The sequence below is a fragment of the Dromiciops gliroides genome, chromosome 1 (genome assembly GCF_019393635.1).
Source record: "Dromiciops gliroides isolate mDroGli1 chromosome 1, mDroGli1.pri, whole genome shotgun sequence".
NCBI lineage: Eukaryota > Metazoa > Chordata > Mammalia > Microbiotheria > Microbiotheriidae > Dromiciops > Dromiciops gliroides.
In genome coordinates this window covers 667,291,883-667,306,534 of record NC_057861.1, presented here as the reverse complement: position 1 = coordinate 667,306,534, position 14,652 = coordinate 667,291,883, and the positions used below count along the sequence as shown (strand labels likewise).

At 37.4% G+C, this 14,652-nt stretch overlaps 1 protein-coding gene across 1 annotated transcript in view; it reads right to left on the bottom strand.

Annotated features, from left to right (window-relative positions):
- MAP4 (microtubule associated protein 4) overlaps nt 1–14,652 on the bottom strand; it is a 238,191-nt gene that overhangs the window by 166,274 nt on the left and 57,265 nt on the right. Inside the window, 1 exon segment of the mRNA XM_043983254.1 lies at nt 7,152–7,206. The gene's annotated coding sequence lies outside the window, so the exon portion shown is untranslated.

Genomic DNA, 14,652 nt, shown 5'->3' with positions numbered 1-14,652 from the left:
ATCACTAAAGACACTTCAGGTTTAACTTTCCTTCAAGAAAAGCCTATTTTTTAAAAAATCCTTTTAACAAAGAGGAATTGGTGTGCTCTTCTGATGGCCTGAATAATACCTCACGCATAGCAAGAACTCAATCAGGTTTTTTTGCATTTTCTACCTTCTCTTTTCCTTCTCCAATTAATTAAGAACTGAGTCCCAAGTCTCACCTTCATAAATACAAGCAGGAAGTACAGAAGGGAGGAAGGGAGTGGCCACAGTGGGCCAGTATAGTCATTGTATTTACATATCCGTTCTCTAAACAACAAATCATTTTAATTGGAACTATGACTAAGACACATAGTACTAAAGGAACATAATGACCATTCTGTACAGGGAAAACTACAAGAATAGCAGTTGATGTTCCAATGAAGTATAAAGTAAATGCTCTACACACAGCCCTTCCCTTCATGGAAGTTACCCCTTTGGCCAAGCCATCACTGTTTTACAGCTTATGGAAAAGCTCTCACTAAAACGTTATCTATGAACAAAGTCCTGGGGCAGTAACTCAAACACTCCTCACTCACAGATGTTATGGTCAATATCATCTCTGTAAACAATTTGTGGCTGAAAAACCTGACTATATAAATCTGTTTCTATATAATACTAAAGTTCTATCGGGTCATGCTAAGAGTTTCTTTGGCTTAACTCTACCTTTTAGAATCAACTGAATTGCTATCTGGTCAAAGACCTTCAGAGCAACATTAAAACTATATAAATAACCTAAATGTACAATAATAAGGGAGTGCAAAACAGTAATATAATTCATATGTATTTGTATTTATTAATTTATATATGTTCATTGATTTATATTTATAAACAAATGGACAATTATGAGAAAAAGGGGAGAATCAAAAGGATCAGAATACAGTCTAACTATGAAAATAGCTATGATATGATCATACCTGTGATTTTTTAAAAAAGTTAATGAATATATAAACAAGGGATCCTGATGGGAACTATGAAGAAGGAACTTGAAAGATGTTATACTTTGTGAATGGATGTAAATAGTAAATAAAAAGTATAATTGCTTTAAATAGTGTTTAATGTTACTTTTTAATTATTTCTTTAAGACTCAAATATTTTCTTTCTTTATTTCATTTACTCCAGTCAATTCTCACTATTGTTATAAATTCCCAAGGTTAAGGGAAAACTCAGTCAACAAATTAACAAGGATCATGCAACTCTTTTCTCCCCCAAGAGAACACAGAACTCCAAAACAAATGAAGCCATCAAACCCAAATAAGTCCAAACTGTTCCCTATTCATTCCCATTCTTGGATGAATTCAAGTCAAGGTCAAAGACAACACACTTTTAAAACTCCCAAGCTGGGGCGGCTAGGTATCGCAGTGGATAAAGCACCAGCCCTGGATTCAGGAGTTCCTGAGCTCAAATCCGGCCTCAGACACTTGACACTTACTGGCTGTGTGACCCTGGGCAAGTCACTTAACCCCATTGCCCCATAAAAAAAAAACAAAAACAAAAACAAAAACTCCCAAGCTTCCAAAGGAATAAACTGGCTATTATTTAAAATACTGTGATTAGTATTAAAGTAGAATTTATGACAGGCTTAAAATAATTCCTAAACTAAGAAAAGGAATTGCTATGTGATTAAGAGAAGTTCTCTACTGAAGGATGTCTTAAATTTCAACCCTTAGGGGATAAAAAATTCATTTTAGCTACATAGTTAATATAACCCAACCAAAGACACCAGGGTAGTGGAGAAGTCACTGGTTGAGACCAACAAAAATTTCAAATCTGCTTTTAAAAACCACTTGACTATGATAGGAAGGAAAAAGAATGAATTTACTAGCCTTCTAATAAATATAAGTTACACAACCAGGCAGCTTGAATTCTAGTCACTAAGCTCATCCTTCGTATTTCCTTAAGCATGCACCCAGAGGGGACAGAATGGAGGGTCTATGAAAACAACACTGTGCCCACAAAACAAAACCAGAAATTGTCACAAAGTAATATAGATGACACAGCAAGTGAAGTGGAACTGGAAAAATGGAGAATTTAAAGTAAGGAAAAAATCACAAAGCAGAATCAAATGAAAAGAAATGATCATTTTCCAAAATTCCAACAATACCAGCTTAAGATAAATGAGGCAAGCTTCTTCACATACTGACCACAGGAAAAAGATGGGAAATCTGACAACCTGTAAAAAATATTTTTCTGATACTAATTTTATACGGGAAATTATAGAGGTTCAGGGGCAGCTAGGTGTCTCAGTCGATAGAGAGGTGGGCCTAGAATCAAGAAGACCCAAGTTCAAATCTGACCTCAGACACTTATTAGCTGTGTGGCCCTGGGCAAGTCACTTAATCCTGTCTGCCTCAGTTTCCCCATCTGTAAAAATAAACTGGAGAAGGAAATAGAAAACCACTACATTATCTTTGTCAAGAAAATCCTAGGGGCAGCTAGGTGGTGCAGTGGATAGAGCACTGGCCCTGGATTGAAGAGGACCTGAGTTCAAATGCGACCTCAGACACTTAACACTTACTAGCTGTGTGACCCTAGGCAAGTCACTTAACCCCAATTGCCTCACCAAAAAAAAAAGAAATTCCTAAATGGAGCCAGTCACAAAGAATTGGACATGACTGAAATGACTCAACAACAACAACAACAACGACATTGAGGTTCAATGCTGGCTCTTTAAGGGAGATGTAATCATCTCTGATTACAATCTCTTTCTGACTGTTCAATCCAGTAGACTGAGGCTACTCTTCAGAAACATTTTATTCTAAAGATGAAAAAAGACACAGTGTAAAAAAAATAGTAAAATAAAAGTATGTACTGTTTCTAATTTCTTCTGAGATGCTAGTTTCAAACAATCCAAGGTCTAAATCAGAGATCATACTGTTTACACATTAATAGCCAAATTTACAGTGTGTAACGCCAAAGGGATTCCAAAATAGAATTATGGTGTTCTCTTCTGACATCACAAAAATCCTTTGGTTTTGAACTTGAAAAAGGATGAGGAATGTCCCCTTTTTTGGCCATCAATTAATAAGGATTCATATTTGGCCCTGTTAAAATGTAATCCCACCTTAAAAAGTTTTTGCACAAACAAAAACAATGCAACCAAGATTAGAAGAAAAGCAGAAAGCTGGGAAGCAAACTTTAGAGCCAATGTTTCTGATAAAGGCTTCATTTCTAAAACACAGAGAGAACTGAATCAAATTTATAAGTCTACAAGTCATCTCCCAACTGCAAATTAGTCAAAGGATATGAAAAGGAAGTTTTCAGATGAAGAAATTAAAGTTACTGACAGAAAAAAATATTCTCAATCACTACTGATTAAAGAAATGCAAATTACACCTACTCTCAGGTACAACCTCATATGTATCCCATTGGCTAATATGACAAAAAAAGGAAAATAATAAATACTGGAGAAGATGTGGGAAAACTGGAACACTAATACATTGTTGGTGGAGGTGTAAACTAATCCAACCATTCTAGAGAGCAATTTGTATCCATGCCCAAAAGGCTATAAAACTGTATCTCAAAGAAATCATAAAAAAGGGAAAAGGATCGACATGTACAAAAATATCTATAGCTGCTCTTTTCATAGTGGCAAAGAATTGGAAATTGACATGATGCTCATCAATTGGGGAATGACTAAACAAATTGTGGTATATGAATGTAATGGGATACTATTGTATTTTTTTTTAAGTGAGGCAATTGGGGTGAAGTGACTTGCCCAGGGTCACACAGCTAATGAGTGTTGTGTTTGAGGCCTGATCCAGGGCTGGGGCTCTATCCACTGCGCCACCTAGCTACCCCGATACTACTGTATTATAAGAAAGGATGAGCAGACAGATTTCAGAAAAACCTGGAAAGACTTATATGAATTGATGCTGAGTGAAATGAGCAGAACCAAGAGAACATTGTACATAGTAACAACATTGTGCGATGATCAACTCTGATAGACGTAGCTCTTCTCAGCAATACAATGATCCAAGATGAGCCAAAAGACGCATGATGGAAAATGCTCTCCACATCCAGAAAAAGAACTATAGTGTCTAAACGCTAATTGAAGCACACTATTTTCACTTTTGTTGGTTTTTGTTTGTTTCTTCTTTCTTATGGTTTTCTCCTTTTGTTCTGATTCTTCTCTCACAACATGACTAATGTAGAAATATGTTTAACATGATTGTAATGTATAACCTATATGAGACTGCCTGCTGTCTCTGGGAGGGGGAAGGGAGGAAGGAAGAAAAATCTGGAACTCAAAAATCTTATAAAAATTATTATGGGGGTGCAGCTAGGTGGCTCAGTGGATAAGGCACCGACCCTGGACTCAGGAGGACATGAGTTCAAATCCAGCCTCAGACACTTGACACTTACTAGCTGTGTGACCCTGGTCAAGTCACTAAATCCTCACTGCTCAGCAAAAAAAAAAAAAAAAAATATATATATATATATATATTATATGAGGTGTAAGGGGAAGAGGAGGGTTCCAAGGAATATATTTTAAAATAAAGATTATGTAGAAACAAAGCCATTATTTATTATTGTTAAAAACAGACCCAATATCTACTGTCTTACCACCCCATAATTAAGTAAATACAACACAGAATTCTGTAGGCTTAGGAAGGCAGGATTCGAGGCTCATATAGTCTATATGGGACCTAGCATATTAACCACCACTTCTAAGTTTTCAATTTTTCCCCCTTGCCTTTTTCAAAATGAAAACTTCCTAATATGGGCTTCCTTGTGCACTTTGGCTATATGCCATGTGAGTCAACAGTCTATGCCTTGTGGGGTAAAGAAACCACTGCCAAATGTGAACTAGTTGGATTTGGGTCAATACAGTAGCAGTCTCTTCACCTTTCTGCAGATGTAAGTTGTTCAAAACTGGGGAGAGGGGGGAGTGGAGAAGGTCCAGGAATAAACATTTTATTTGTATCTTAGATGATAACCAGAGATGAATATCACATCCCAAACCTCTTGCCATGGAAATTTTAGTGATTTCTTTTCTTCTCCTTTCCTATTTTAAACCCCCAGTTAAAAAACAGACCCAAATTCTTCTAGTGTATGAATATTTTTTTTGATATGTTACTAGGACAGTGTAAGAACTACAGCTATGATTTTATTGATATAAACTCCCTGAGAAAGAAACTCCATCTATTAATGCAGGTCAGTCAGTATTTTCTCTATAGCTCAGTATTAGAGACTTGCTTAGATCACTGAGAGTCTAAGTGACTTGACCAGGGTCACAAAACCTTTGTTAGAGATAGGACTTGAATACAGTTGCTCCTTGCTCTGGGGCCACACTCTTTATTCACTTTATAAAATGATTCAAATACTCCTATAAGAAGAAGATGGTTAAAAAGACTTCTCTCACTATGTACAATCTACTAGCATATTCTATTATTTCACATGCATGGGTTACATGTGTGTGCACATTAAAAAGACTTCTCTCACTATGTACAATCTACTAGCATATTCTATTATTTCACATGGATGGGTTACATGTGTGTGCACATATATACCACATATACACAGAGGCATCCTGTGTACTTGTGTGCATTGTGTGTGCATGTGGACATGTATACGTGTGTATAAATGTGAACACTTAGGAGAGGCATCACAGTTGCAGGAGACAGTAGTGTGCTATTCTTGGAATCTGGAAGACCTGATTCAACTCTTACTTCTGATATATACTAGTTTACGATCAAAGGCAAGTCACAACCTGTCAGTGTGTCTAAGAATATAAGCTAAAGTTGAGTTGCCAATTTGTAGTGGTAGAGGGAGTTTCCATACCGGGAGCTCCCCACACCAATGAAATCACAAGTCCAAACCAAAAAATTAAATTTAGGTAATGAGAAACAAAGAATTTTCTTAGGTATAGTATTTGTACCCATCTCCCAAGGTGGTTACTGTAAGGATCAAATACAAAGTACTAAGTAACTTTTAAGCAATAGATAAATAAAACTGAGCATTTGGGTGGACAAATGGATAGAGCACTGGGCTTGGAATCAGGAGGACTCATCTTTATGAGTTCAAATCTGGTCTCAGACACTAGCTATGTGACCTTGGGCAAGTCACTTAACCCTGTTGACCTCAGTTTCCTCATCTGTAAAATGAACTCAAGAAAGAAATGGCAAACCACTCCAGTATCTTTGCCAAAAAACCCCAAATGGGGTCATGAAGAGTCAAACAAGACTAAAATGAAACAAAAACATGAGAAAAATCAATGTGAAATTATTTTTCCTCTTAGTTCCAAAAAGTAATGGGCTTATAATAAATGACACTATAATACACTAAAAAAGAAACACTCGGGGGCAGCTAGGTTCACAGTGGATAAAGCACCAGCCCTGGATTCAGGAGTACCTGAGTTCAAATCTGGCCTCGGACACTTTACACTTACTAGCTGTGTGACCCTGGGCAAGTCACTTAAACCCCCATGGCCCCACAAACCCCCCCCCCAAAAAACCAACAACAACAACAACAATAGCAAAAAAGGAAACACTTAACTTAATGTGCTTATTTCTCTGTTGGGATACAAGTGAGAGAAAGGATGAAGAAACATAAACTGAAGACAAAAGAAACAGGGTAAAATTCTATTTCTTAATGTTTTCATACTAAATGATTTTTCCTTGAGGATGAAAATACAGTGTCATTTTGGTCCTGGACCTTGGTGCCTTCTCTCCAAGGTTACCTTTTCTTCCAAGTCTAGACATAAGAATGTCCGAATCTTATTCGATCGTAGCTTTTCAAACACCAAATCCACTGAGTTTCACATACGGAAGTGTGCTAGTCAACTGTCATTTGTGGGAAAGTCCTAGCTTAGTGAGGGCCACCACTGGCCATCCCCTCTTCTCTGGCAGTCTTAGGGTAGGTAACACAGCTTTTCGACTTTTAGACACTACCTGCTAAACACTGGAGGCAGCGCTCCAGCAGCCAAAGGATGTGTGGGCCCAGGTTACCACATGGTTAGACAACACCACAGATTCTCCCCTTCCTGCCTTGCTCCCCCAACAAATGGGCCATCTGTCAGATATCTTTCCTATTGAACTGTCTACCCACAATGTCAATGAATTCCACAGTCAGAGGGAAACTAAGTTTCACTGATATTTTTCCTAACTAGTAACAATAATAGATGATACCTGATAAGTAGATATTCTTCTTTAATGTCCTTTTATTTCTCAGCAGACTTCTTATCTGTAAGAGAGGAGAAATCATTTGAGTACTTTTATTTGGGGAGGGGACACATTTTATCGAAGCCTTTTGTTTTTGCATCAGTCATTTCTTTCTTTTTTTCTTTTGCTAGGCAATGAGGGTTAACTGACTTGCCCAGGGTCACACAGCTACTAAGTGTCAAGTGTCTGAGGCCGGATTTGAACTCAGGTCCTCCTGAATCCAGGGCTGGTGCTTTTTACCCACTGTACCACCTAGCTGCCCCATCAGTCATTTCTTAATACAAAGAAAAATAGTTCAGCAAAATGACTGTATCAGATAATATATTTACCTCTGAAGGTACCCATCTATCAGCAGCTCCAACAGAAGCAAAGCGGTACATGACAACCACACACTATTTGGTTTCATTTGAGTGGTCTTTTAGCTTTCACTATCGTGGTCACTGTTTATACTGTTTTCCAAGTTCTGTTTAAATTATATCAGTTCATATTAACCTTCCCATGGTTCTCTGAATTTCTCACATTAATTGTTCTTTATGACAAATTCCATTATGTTTATATACCACAATTTATTCTGCTATTCTCCAACTGAAAAGCAACTACTTTGTAGCTACCACAAGGAATAATATGAATATTTTAGTACATATCGGCCATTTCTTTGTCTTTGACTCCTTTGGAATACTGTGTAAATTGTATGTAGGTATGTATACACATAGGCATATTTAGACATATGGCTTAATACAGGCTCTTTGTTGGTATTTCTGGGTCAAAAGGTATGACTCTGGATGACTCTTCTTGAACAATTCTAAACTGTTTTCTAGAATGTTTGGATTATTTCATAGTTCCACCAATAGTGTGAATGTTGTTATCTTTAAGAAAATTTGCTATGACAATCCATCAACGTTGGCAAGATTGCAACCAGAGACCTTAAACAAGTTGTTTGAAGGAAACTGATGCACAATATTCCTACCATCTTAGACTTTCTACTGATAACTTTTAACTACTAGTATCCCACATAATCTTAAGACTCAGAATTCTCATATTATTGCTATTATGTATGCTGACACACCAAATTGCATCAGGACACAGCCCAAAAAGTAAGCAAACCACTGGAATGCTACTAAGGTCATGAGCCCAGTGATTTAATTTCCTGACCTAAAATCACTGCTTTTAAGAGTCATATAAATATATATATTTTAAAAACACAATAAAAATAACAAGATACTTTAGATACACAAAAAACACATAGCCTAATGACAAAGAGAAACAACCAGAGAAAGGTTATCAAGCAATTAATCTTGTGCTATTAATTAAACAGACTGAGCATCCTCATTCCTAGTCTTATATATTCCATCAACTGAATATAACCTCAAATAGAGAGAGGGAGGGGAAAAAATATTTATATAATGCCTACTATGTGCCAAGAGATGTGCTAAGCACTTTTTACAAATACTCTCATTTGATCCTCACAACAACTATGAAGAATAGGTGCTATTATTATCCTCATTTTACAGATGAGGAAACTGAGGCAGAAAGAGGTTAGCCCAGTAAGAGTCTGAGGCCAAATTTGAACCCAGGTCTTCCTAACCCTAAGTCTAGTCTAGTCTACTCTACAACTGGCTGCCTTCAAGCCACACTTAACATAATTTATAAATCCAAGGGGAAATTAAAAATTCAATTAGTGAAAAATCAGAATGCAAAACCAAAGTTCAGAGAGTAAAATAAAGCAAAGCAAAAACTACCAGAAGTCAGGACAAATACTGAAATAACAATGAACACAACCTCCCTCCCCCCCTCCAAATTATAATGGATCCATAAGCACCTCCTAAAGAGTCTTAGAAGAGGAAAAAAGACAACTCAAGGAGGAAACAAGGACGAAAATCAGTACAGAAATTTAAGAGTATTCTCAAAGAACAATTTTTAAATGTAATCAGGAGACAAGATAATTTAGAATTAATGATGGTTAATCTCTTGGAAACAGTGAGCAAACTGAAAAAATCTAAAGATCTAGACACAAAAATGAGAGATAAAAAATATGATAATAAAATCTAAAGGGAGCAAAATTAGATTCAGAGAATCTATACTTAGGCTAAGCAAAAGGAGATGAAAGGATGCTAGGATCAGATTGGTTTAAGTAAAACAAACCACAAGCACCTAGTAATGTCTTTAAAAAGGGGGGGAAAGTAAACATTTGATGGAGGGAAAAAACAATAATAATCACTGAATAAAAATGGACAAAACTCAACCATAAAACAGATGAGAGCACCAAAAATGACTAGATTAGAAAACAGAGGAATAGCTAGGTAGTGCAGTACCAGCCCTGGATTCAGGAAGACCTGAGTTCAAATCCAGCTTCAGACATTTGACCTTTACTAGCTGTGTGACCCTGGGCAAGTAACTTAACCCTTATTACCCCACAAAAAAAAAAGAAAACAGAACCCAAAAGTAAGCCTATATTTGGCAAATCCAAGAAGAAAGAAAAAGATTCAACAAGAATTTCTAGGAAAGCAATTTGGTGTGAAGTAACTGGTTTAGAACAGCAACTCCAAGATATAACCACAAACACTCCATCTCTCAGCTCCAGGCTATCCCTGGAAATCTCTATCACATGACTGCAATGCTCTCCCATCTCCCTTCAGACTACTGACCTCCCAGACTTCCTTTAAGTACCAACGAAAGCTGTGAAATGTTTTGTTCTCATTTTTTTTAATGGTGTGACTTTTAATTGGGAAGAATTCACAACCGAAAAAGAGATGGTATATTACAAAAGATAAAATAGACCATTTCTGTTATATAAAATTTATCTGCTATAAGAAAATATAGGAATGAAGAAAAATCTTTGTATCAAATATCTAATACATAACATCCAAAAAGTCATAGGGAATTAACACAATATATGAGCTAAGAACCTTTTCCCAATAGATAAGCAAAGACTACATAATCAGGTTTTTTTAAAAAAAGAAATGCAAACCAATGTAAAAATGTTATGAATCACTAATAAAAGAAATAAAAATTAAAACAGCTCTGAGTTATCACCTCAGATTCATTGAATCATCAGAAATAGCTTTTTAAAATATGAAGGGGGCAGCTAGGTGGCACAGTGGATAAAGCATTGGCCTTGGATTCAGGAGGACCTGAGTTCAAATTCAGCCTCAGACACTTGACTCTTACTAGTTGTGTGACCTTGGGCAAGTCACTTAACCCTCATTGCCCTGCCCCCTCCCCAAAAAAAGTAGATGGCAAAGAGAACATGGCAGGGAATAAGGTATAAGAAGAGGGGAGGTGATGAAGCACTTTTTTTTTTCGCTCTGATAAATTATTTATTTTTTTATGTATAAGGTATTTTATTTTTTCCGTTACATGTAAAGATAGTTCTCAACTTTTGTTTATCCATGGATGAAGCACTTTTAATGACAAACAGAGCACTATATTTGTCCTAGACAGCCACTGCCGTTCTTGGGGAGAAGGGAGAAGAACACACAGGCCAACCTGTTTCAGGAAAATCAATCCGGCAGCTGAATAGAAGATGGGTTGGAATGGGAAGAGGCCTGAGGCAGGCTGACACGCCAGCAGGCTACTGAAATAATCCAAGCCTGAGTTAATGAGGGCCTATCAGGATGATGGCACTATCAGAGGAGAGAAGGTGGTACATTCAAGAGATGTTGCAACGGTTAAATCAATAGGCTTCTGGCAAAAGACTGAATATGGGCTGTCAGAGAGAATGAGGAGTCATGGATGACACCTAGGTTGCACTTGGGAGACTGGGAGGATGGTGTTACCCTAAACAGTAATAGAGATGGGGGAAGGGGGCATTGTTAGGGAGAAAAATAATGCTAAAAGATAAAAAGCTCTACAGCAAAATCATGCAATAAATATCACAGAACTTATGGTAGACGCTTTAAAAAAAACAACAGACAGGAACCTATTAAAAATGTTAACGTTTTTCTTTTTTGAGGTATTTCCTTTTTGCTCTGATTCTTCTTTCACAGCATGACTAATGCAGAAATATGTTTAATGTGAGGGTACATATATAACTTATATCAGATTACTTGCTGTCTTGGGGAGGGGGGAGGAAGAAGAGGGAGGAAGAAAAATTTGAAACTAGAAATCTTATAAAAACAAATGTTATGGGGCAGCTAGGTGGCGCAGTGGATAGATCACCGGCCCTGGATTCGGGAGTACCTGAGTTCAGGTCCGGCCTCAGACACCTGACACTTGCTAGCTGTGTGACCCTGGGCAAGTCACTTAACCCCCATTGCCCCTCAAAACAAAACAAAAAGAAAAAAACAAATGTTGAAAGCTATCTCTACATGTAACTAGAAAATAATAAAATACTTTTATGGAAAGTAAATAAATAAAATAAATGCAAAAAATGTTAACACAGTTTTATACATATTAAATGGCTAAGAAGAACATAAATGATATAATTTATTATTTTTTTTTTTTGCAGGGCAATGAGGGTTAAGTGACTTGCCCAGGGTCACACAGCTAGTTAAGTGTCAAGTGTCTGAGGCCAGATTTGAACTCAGGGAGTCCTGAATCCAGGGCTGGTGCTTTATCCACTGCGCCACCTAGCTGCCCCAATAATATAATTTTTTAAATGGCTAAATCTGGGTTGTTCCATTTAGCCTGGGCTTCATGAGCATGTTGGGCAGACCACAACTGTGGTCCATTTTTGTCAAGAACCTCCTTTAGCAATACCAACTTATTAGGAATCAGGAACATTTATTACTTCATATGCTATAATTCAAACCCAGCTAATTCCATGAATTTTATGTTCTTTGAATATGGAAAACAGCTACCCACTAGTTACATAATAATCTATCATACTTTAGAAGGCTCTAACTAGATTATCTTTTCCTTCTCTTTAATTAGTTATAGCTTTATACATTCTATAGTGATAAAATCTTAGTGGTCTAAATTCTATCAAAACCAACTTAATGATACAAATGGGAAAAATACGGCCTAAGTGAATTGCTTCAAGGCTGTACAAGTCATATCAATGAACCAACTAGAAGCTGGGTCTCCAAACTATTCGGTACTTCCTTCACTAGCCAGTACCTCCCATTTCCAACCTTTTCATCATTTCTGTTGCTTTTCTTTGGCTAATCTCCCAATTTCACCAGCCCCTTCTAAAATGCTGCAATATAAACTGGGCTGAGTGATCTAATAAAGCCTGATAAATGCAAAGTATTTCCCAGCTCTTCCTCTAAAGATTTAGAGGGGGAACTCCAAAGTCTTATGCATCATTTCAACAGAATCCTACTAAGAACACTCAAAGCGATAGCCTCAAAAAACAAAACAAAACAAAAAACAAACACAAAACCCCACAAAGTGCCAGCCTCTCTCTACCTGCTTCCAAGTTTTGATTTCTTCTAGCTTTTGCAACCAGGAAACACACCCATGACCTCCAGATTGCAATGCCTTCAAATTAAAGTCATATTCCATCCTTGCACCAGTAAAAACTGTCAAAATTGCTAGGTTTACAAGGGAAAATATTACTATCTGGATTGTAAACTCCAGAGAGAAGAAAAAATGTTCTAACTAAACTCTACCTCATCCAGCAGTGCTCTATACAGTTGTTGTTCCAACATTTTTCAGTCATGTCCAAATCTTCATGACCCCATTTGGGGTTTTCTTGGCAAAGATACTAAAGAGGTAATAACTGTGTGAGACCGCATTTAAACTCAGTTCTTCTTGACTCCAGGCCTAGCGCTCTATCCACTACACCATCTACCTGTTCTGCTCTATACAGAGAAAACATTTAATGTCTCCAAATTGAATTAAATTTGGTTCATATCATAGTAAACACCTAAAAAATGCTTTTCCACTCCAGGCCATACCTTATCATTATACTAAGTACACAGACAGACTCAGTTCTCTATCTATGTATTCATCCATTCAAGCTTCCCTTCCAGAAAAAAAAAGGTGGAACACAAAGCAGTGTTTCCTCTTTCCAATGGGATCAAGAGCTGAGAATGGGAGGCCTGGAAAATATGCTTTTCCTAAGACCAATATGCCTAACATGGCCATTACTCCCTGAACCATCCCCAAAACAAAGTATCTACCAATATGCCTGAAGAAGCAGGTGTAAGTTGGGCCTCACAGTTCTCATCTATCAGTGAGCAGAATCTAGTCTAAAGCTTAGAAAATTTGCATTCACCAACAGCTAGCTATTCTAGAAGAGAACTGACCAACAGGAGGAAACAAATTCTCTGGCACAGAAGACATTAACAGGAAGGATCAGATAAACATTTTCTGACCAGAAGTGGAAGATTGTACATTGAATGGGAGGCTGGGACCAGAGGATCTCTAAGATCCCTTCCGAATTCTAAATTCTTTCAGAAATTAAGGCAAAAGTCATCACTTGTGCTTTGATTAGCATAACAATGTAACTTAAGATATATTACTTATTACTTAAATGTAATGATTGGAATGACGCCACCTGCTGGAGACTTACTGTAGAAGAGTTCCGCCCATGAAGCGAAGGTCTTTGAGGGCAAGACCAGGAGTCTTTTCTTTGGCGTCAGGAAGTGACACGGGCTAGTGGGAGGAGGAAGGAAGAAACTGGTGCTCGGTCTCACTCTCCTTCCTTTGGACTCTGGTAGAGAGCAGAGCTAGAAATGTGCTATCCCTTTAATAGATAGGAATCTAGGCCTTTCTCTCTCTTTACCAAATTCTTATTCTCCTTAATAAATGCTTAAAAGTCTAACTCTTGCTAAAGCTTATCATTTATTGGCGACCGCTCATTAGATATTTTAGACAGACTAGCTAGAATTTTAGCCCTTAACATTACCAAACCTATACCACAGTCCAAATCAAACAACAATATTTGGCGATGCTAGATTTAGGCCTCACTGGGTGATGAAATCATTCAATACTTTATAGACACAGACTAAATCTTCAACTGCCTTTTGTACCTTTGCCTACAGCCCTAGTTTCCAACCTCACAAGAAGTGATCTAGGATTTTAAACACCTTTTAGAGAAGCAAGCCTCTTTAATTAAGAGATTATAACTGAAGCAATGAAAATGGATGAGACTGCCAAAGAAAAAAGTGTAAAAAGGGGAGAGATGAAAGGCAAAAGAGAGACCATTTGGAAGGGAGAATGAGTCAGTGCGAGCAGAAGACAGAGAGAGAATGAAAAGTCAGAAAGGCAAAAAGACAAGGGTAGGAGCAGCTAGGTGGCGCAGTGGATAGAGCACCGGCCCTGGAATCAGGAGTACCTGAGTTCAAATCCAGCCTCAGACACTTAACACTTACTAGCTGTGTGACCCTGGGCAAGTCACTTAACCCCAATTGCCTCACTAAAAAAAAAAAAAAACAAAACAACAAGGGTAGTATAATGTCATGGAACCAACTCAAGAGAAAAGGGAATATCTAAAATGAAAAGTTGATCATCAATATCAAGTCAGGTGAATAAAAACTGATTAAGTAACAAACCTCTGTTTATTAAGCCCCTCCTATGTGCT